Source organism: Rhinopithecus bieti, unplaced genomic scaffold, assembly GCF_001698545.2.
Source record: "Rhinopithecus bieti isolate Rb0 unplaced genomic scaffold, ASM169854v2 scaffold_11964, whole genome shotgun sequence".
NCBI lineage: Eukaryota > Metazoa > Chordata > Mammalia > Primates > Cercopithecidae > Rhinopithecus > Rhinopithecus bieti.
The window spans coordinates 6,767,678-6,774,775 of NW_016807677.1; the positions used below are offsets into that span (position 1 = coordinate 6,767,678).

A 7,098-nucleotide genomic window follows, 5' to 3' on the forward strand; every position below is an offset into this window, starting at 1 on the left:
AAGGCCAGCTTTTTTCCGGTTTTCTCCCGCTTTTTCCCCTCAACTTGGAATAGTCGTGAAACAAAAATCTCTCCCTGCCACCCTGTCTGTATTTCAATCAGGAAAAAATCGGAAACTGGTAAAGAAAGAACAAGGAAGACTTGCCAAAGCAAGGCCGGGGTGTCCCAGCGGCTTAGAATCTCAGCAAAGGAACACAAAATCCACGGCCTCTTTTCGAGTAAAATTTACTTGGTTTGTTTGCAGATGCTCTGTTTGCAGGAAGGCTTTAATCAGGTGTTCTCCTGGCCCGCAAGCAAGGCTTTTAGATCCAGAGCCTCAGTTACTGCCCCTCTTCCTTTTTGGTGCAACCAAAATTTCGGAACCTCACCTTCTTAGAAAACTCTTCCCCGGGTCTGTCATTAAGTTTAGTCAATTTAATTGGCAGCAGCTATCAAAAACTATTGCATGACACACATGGCTCACAAAATTGTAGCTTTGCCTTATCAGGTGCTTTAATGTGGAGGCTTTGACCTGCAATTTCAATGATACACATTCCAAGCTTATGCCCAGTTAGTGGATGTGGAATTAAAAAACAAAGCAAATTACCTCATAACACAAAGGTCAGTAACACCCATAAGCTCCAGGTACAAAATCTTTTATCTTAGAGAACTATATATAACACTTCCATACATTACTAATGATTTTTTTTCATTTTGCTTAATTAAATGTTAGTTATCATCAAGCCTTGGAAGTATTCTGTGTGTGTATATTTATTTGCTGTTCGTGAAGAAGCCAATTGTTTTAAATAAGTTCCTAGAAAATAAGCGCTCAATGTGTTTAATCTGAGTTGCTAATATTGTGAAATATAGGCCACGTAACTAAACACTAGATTAGATAACTATGGCGAAGTAAGGAGTCTCAAACACTGTCCCAGAACAATAGCAATCTGTGTTGAATTTTTACACTCTGTGGTAAAATGAAGGGAAAAGGAATGTTTTAGTTTTCCTTAATTTTTGTCTTTATTGTTTCAGACTCTTGAGCAGTATAAAGTTTTCATCAAGTCAAATATATTCACTGCAAAGGACTGTCCTTTATTCTGATACCATGTCCTTCCTAATTTTGGGGCACAGGTGAGATAAGTTTTATGAAATAAAAGTTTAAAACTTATTACATTTTTAGGGTCCTTACTTGGTAAAATGTAGAGTTGTCCACCATGTTTATCTCTTTCTCCTTATTATCATGCTTGCTGTTACTATTTTTAATTGTTCATTAAATCCAAGGGTCTGGGAAATACTCATGTAATTCATCTCACAGCCTTCACATTGTATGATATCCAAACAGGTGGCTGTCCATCCTATTCTTAAAATATTTCCAGGGAAAATGATTCCACCTAATGCGTAAATGCTTTCATCAGATTAAGAGAACACCATGGACATTTTATTTTATTTTTTAAATCTTACCTCCATTGTATAAGCTAAATGTGTAGGAATAAGTGAGATTATATAGATATTATCTAGAGCTTTAAAATATTCAAAGCGCTGTCATCATTATCTCATTTAATCTTTGAAAACAATTCTATGAAGTACAAAGAACACTGAGACATTTGGATTGCTCTATGTCAAAGAAAAAGTGTTTGTCCCAAAACTTCAAAATGTGTAAATTGTACATTCTACATCTTTACAGCTGGAGAAAATTCACTGGCAATGGAATATTTAAAATTAGAGCTTGCTTAGTACTCTGCTTCAGATTACTACTTGATCCCACTTCGTGCTTTCATGTTGATTGGCCCAATTGGACTCTACAGTTGGAAGGTGAAAACTTACTATTTCAACTTGAATCATGTATGTATTCTTATCATATGTTTCTTAAATGTACTATTTTTTTTCTTCTGATAGTCACCACACCAAGCATTTCCAGTCACCCTGCCACAGACTTCCTTTGTAATCACTGCAGAAGGACATGATGTTTTTATGACTTCCCGAAATGAAAACCCTATCTTGTTTTAAAACAAACAAGTCAACAAAAGTAGTGTTTATGTAAACATTTTGTTCCCTGACTCTAGGAACCCCTCTGTTTTATACCATCTCTGTACTGGCAAAACACAAAACAAAACGCCACCTTGCTAATTCCCTTCCTAGCAAAGTGATACAGTTTAGCACATGTTCAAGAAAAAATGGCTAAGAAATTTTGTTTCCACTAATTATTTTCAAGACTGTGTTATTTACACTCTGCTCTTTAAAAGTTACATTTTGTAAGACTATTTTTTAACAAGTTGAATATAAGCCCTAAAAATATGTATCCTTAAATTGTATTTCGAATATTTTAAGTCAGTCTTTGTTATCATTCCAGGAATAGAAAGTTTTAACACTAGAAACTGCAAGTAAATATTTGCCCTCTCATCTGAATTTTGGTATCCCTCTCCCCAAGCTTACTTTCTATTGCAGAAAATTTTAAAATTATTAAATAAAATTCTAATGATGGTATCCATGTGGCTTGCATCTGATATAGCAGATAAAGAAGTTTTATGAAAATGGACTCCTTTTCCACTGAAAAGTAAATCTTAATGGCCTGTATCAACTATCCTTTGACACCATATTGAGCTTGGGAGGAAGGGGAAGTCCTGAATGAGGTTATAAAGTAAAAGAAAATATTTTGCAAAATGTTCCTTCTTTTAAAATGTTATGTTTTAGAAATATTTTAAGTGTTGTAACATTGTAGGAATTACCTCAATAGGACTGATTATTCCGCATTGTAAAATAAGAAAAAGTTTTGTGCTGAAGTGTGACCAGGAAGTCTGAAAATGAAGAGAGACAGACAGATTACAAAAGAAGATGCTTCTAATGGCCTACGGAGGTGCTTTCTTAAAGTGTTTGTGTGTACTTCAGAAAGAGGTACAGGTTTTGGAAGGCGCAGAGGCCCGACTTTTACAGAAGAAAAGATTTCATGAAAATAGTGATATTACATTAAAAGAAATACTCACATCCTCTGCCACTTTATTTCAACTTCTATTGCCCTAAGAAAGAGCCTGTTTGAAGGCGGGAACAAGGAGTGCCGGCAGCAGTCTCCTCCCTCCACCTTCTTCCTCATTCTCTCCCGAGCCTGCTGAGCCCTTTGCTCCCCTGGCGACTGCCTAGACAGGCAGCAAGGAGTTGTCTCCCAGTGCGTTTTGCCCTCCTAGCTGCCAACTCTGGCTGCTAAAGCGGCTGCCACCTGCTACAGTCTGTTACACAGCCTCGGGAAGAGGAAAGGGACCTCGGAACTTCCAGATTGCTTCCTCTAACAAGAAACTGTTTGTTGCAGGTAAGAAATGTCATTCTTTATTTGGAAAGTCAGCCATGGCAATTAGAGGTAAATAAGCTACAAAAACAATTGAGAGGAATATAAACCATCTAGCATCACTACGATAAGCAATCAGTATCAACATAAGAGATATAAGCAAAATCAGAGTGAATTTTTTTCTTTTATCAAATATGGGAGAGGATCACTTTAGAGGAGAGGTTCTCAAACTTTTTGCTCTCATGATCCCTTTACACTAAGCACATCACATGTTAGCATAAGTAACATTTTTAATTAAAGATAACTATGTACTTTTTTAACAACAACAACAAAAGCATAAAGAGTGACGCTTTTTTATTTTTACAAGTGTTTTAACTGGTTTAATAGAAGCCATATAGAGCCGCTGGATTCTCATTTGCTTTGCATTCAGACTATTGCAATATTGCACAGAATGTAGCCTCTGGTAAACTCTGTTGTTCACTCATGAGAGAATGAGTGAAAAAGACAAATTACGTCTTAGAATTATTAGAAATAGCTTTCACTTTAGGAACTCCCTGAGAATCACTGCTTTAGAGTGGTAAAATAAATAGGCTTCTCTTTAAAGGGAATCTCAAGACAGAATCAATTACATTAAAGGCAAACAAAAAATTTGCCCATGGGTAGTCATCTTGTGAAATCTGCCACACCTTTGGACTGGGCTACAATTGGATAATATAGCATTCCCTGGGATAATTTTGTTTCACAGTTAAGGGAAAGGCTGAATAAAAACTCTGTTTGAAGTTGAATAACAAAAATTAGGACCCCTAAATTTTAGGACACCTGAAATTCCTCTTTTTGCCTATATTCAGCTACTTTGAGTTCTGTTAAATCTTCTTTCAAGCCAGGTCAGTAGCTCCTGCCTAGAATCTCAGGCAGGCCTGAGCCTAGGAATTTGAGACCAGCCAGGGCAACATAGTCTCTACAAACAAATTAAAAATTACCTGGGTGTGTTGGTGCATGCCTGTAGAACTATTCAGGATTCTGAGGATTGCTTGAGTCCAGGAAACTCAAATCTGTGGTGAGTTCAGTCACTAAACAGAGTGAGACTTTCTCAAAAAAAAAAAGTTCCTTCAAAATAACTTTTATCTGCAATGTTTTCCTATTTCCTATGAGATTAAATTTACTCTTTTACCTGATTTCCAAAGCTCTCCAAAATCTAATCCCACTTTACCCTGTGTTCACTGCAAAACAGCAGGACTGTTCCAGTGCAATCCAGAAATCACAGGCTGGGGGCAGTGGCTCACACCTGTAATCCCAGCACTTTGGAAGGCCAAGGCAGGTGGATTGCTTCAGCTCAGGAGTTCAAGACCAGCCTGGGCAACATGGCAAACACCCTGTCTCTACAAAAAAAATACAAAAATAACCAGACTTGGTAGTATGTGCCTGTAGTCCCAACTAGAGGCAAGAGGATCACTTGAGCCCAGGAGGTCAAGGCTACAGTGAGCCATGTTCGCTGTGTCACTGCACTCCAGCCTGGGTGACAGAGCAATACCACATCTCAAAAAAAAAGAAAAGAAAAAAAATCACTCTATTCAGTTCACCCCCTCCACAACGTTGTTTTGATTATCACATAAATGCTGGTCCATTTCCTTCCCTTCTCTATCTATTCAAATCTTTAAGCATTCTTTGAGATTCAATTCAATTCTCCTTTTCAAACTAGGCCATTTAAACTACATCAGTTCCATTTTGATTTTTTGCTTTGAGTCTACAGACTCAAAACCAAAATCTTAAAAACTTATTTTTTAAGTTTTCTTCTACTCTCACCTCTTCCACACTCACATACACGCATTCATAATAAGATGACAAAATGTTCAAGGACAAAATGATTTATAGAACTGAAAAGTTAAGTTTTGATCTTGTTGCTGTTGACTACCTGCCTGATCTCAGGGAATTAGTTATGTAGCATGCTCCCTCATTTCCTCCTATACCTATTCAACAGGATTGGAATTCCACAGCAAGGATAAACATAATCATAGTTGCTTTTCAGGTTCAAGGCATTTTAACTTTTAATCTAGTAGTATGTTTGTTGTTGTTGTTGTTTGAGACAGAGCCCTGCTCTGTCACCCAGGCTGGAATGCAGTGGCACAAACTCAGCTCACTGCAACCTCCGCCTCATGGATTCATTCAGTTATCCTGCCTCAGCGTCCCAAGTAGCTGGACTACAAGGCACATGCCACCATGCCTGGCTAATTTTTGTATTTTTAGTAAAGACAGGGTTTCACCATGTTGGCCAGGCTGGTCTCGAACACCTGACCTCAAGTGATCCAGCTGCCTTGGCCTCCCAAAGTGCCGGGATTACAGGTGTAAGCCACCGTGCCCAGCCTAATAGTATGTTTTTAAACTCTTAGTGGCTTAACAATGCTGGTTGTATAATAAACATGCCATAAATATGTTTTGTCTTAGAATTATGAAGAAGTGGTTACTAGGTCGTTTGCCACATATCAGTGGTTCTCTCCTTACAGCTTTAACTGGAGTCTAGAATTTCAGGTTGGTAGAGCTGGAACAGACCTTAAAGATTGACTATCCAACTTCCTTGTCCAAATAAGAAAACCGAGACCCTTAAAATTAAGTGACTTGCCCCAGACAAAACTGGAACTCATGTGTCCTCATTTCCATCATGAAATTCTACCATTCACTAGCCTCTGGCTAGTTGTCAAAGTATTGCATAACTAAAAATTTTTTTATGTTTTAAAAACAAATTGTCACTGCTTACTCCTGGGAGGATCTTTCTGAGGTGATTTATAACTCTTAAAAAAAAAAAAAGTCAATAGTCTGAGAACTTTAGATGAAATAGTCAAAGCATTTTTATCCAATGGATACTATAATTTTCATGGATTAGAGTTAAAGCAAAGAAACATGGATGAGAAAGGAAGAGGAAAAGAAGAATGGGGTTGAGAACACACCACTTGTAATCGGTCATAGCTGTATTGAGAACTAACAAGAAGAATTGTGAGAAAATAAGAATGAAGAATTCAAAATCCACACATGAAATAAAAAAGAAACTACTAGGGAAAAATTGAGAAGACATTAGAAAAAGTATTCTATTTTTAAAATTCCGTTTCCAGGCTTCCCTCCTGTTCTTCCTCCTTCTCATTGGTTTTCAGGTGGAAGGAAAGTCTAAGATAGAAAAAATATATATATTCTACACATCTCTTTCTACACCATTGTCATGGCAACAAGGTTTATCATAGCAAACTTTTATTCATAGAACATTTATTGAGTTCTTACTGTGTGGTAAGCTCTTTCCAGGTGTTGAAGATTCAGGGGGAGAAAAAGACAACTCATTGTCTTAAAACTCAGATGGAAGCTGAACAGACCTATTTTTATTCAAAGTAATCTCCATTCAGGGTAGTAAGAGCTATTTAAGAAGCATGAACAGGTTTGAGTGAGGTGGGACTCTGAGGAGAGAATAATTAGCTAGGAATGAAAGAGCACAGAAGTTTTCCTAGAGGAACTATTAAAGCTGGAAGTTATGGGATGAGAGATGAGGCAGGGTTTGCAGGCAGGAAAAAAAAAAAAAAGCAGGGGAAGGGGAAGTTCTGGCCTGGCAGAGAGAATAACTCTGGCAGCAATGGAGGAGAGTCTAGAAGCAAGACAACCAAGTAGAAGAGTATTAATATAGAAGATGCCAGGGGTGATGAGGGCTTGATTTAAAACAGTGCTGTTACAGCAAAAGAAACTACCATCAGAGTGAACAGGCAACCTACAGAATGGGAGAAAATTTTTGCAATCTACTCATCTGACAAAGGGCTAATATCCAGAATCTACAAAGAACTCAAACAAATATACAAGAAAAAAACAAAC

General features: G+C 37.5%; 1 protein-coding gene across 4 annotated transcripts in view; it reads left to right on the forward strand.

Moving 5' to 3' along the window:
• The first annotated feature begins 2,723 nt into the window (after positions 1–2,723).
• Positions 2,724–7,098, forward strand: part of IL18 (interleukin 18) — a 25,243-nt gene continuing 20,868 nt past the window's right edge. For 3 of the 4 annotated variants that reach the window (XM_017883190.1, XM_017883189.1, XM_017883191.1), the window contains exon 1: positions 2,724–3,279. The gene's annotated coding sequence lies outside the window, so the exon portion shown is untranslated. The remainder of the gene's footprint in view (positions 3,280–7,098) is intronic. The other variant, XM_017883188.1, reaches the window with a different exon arrangement.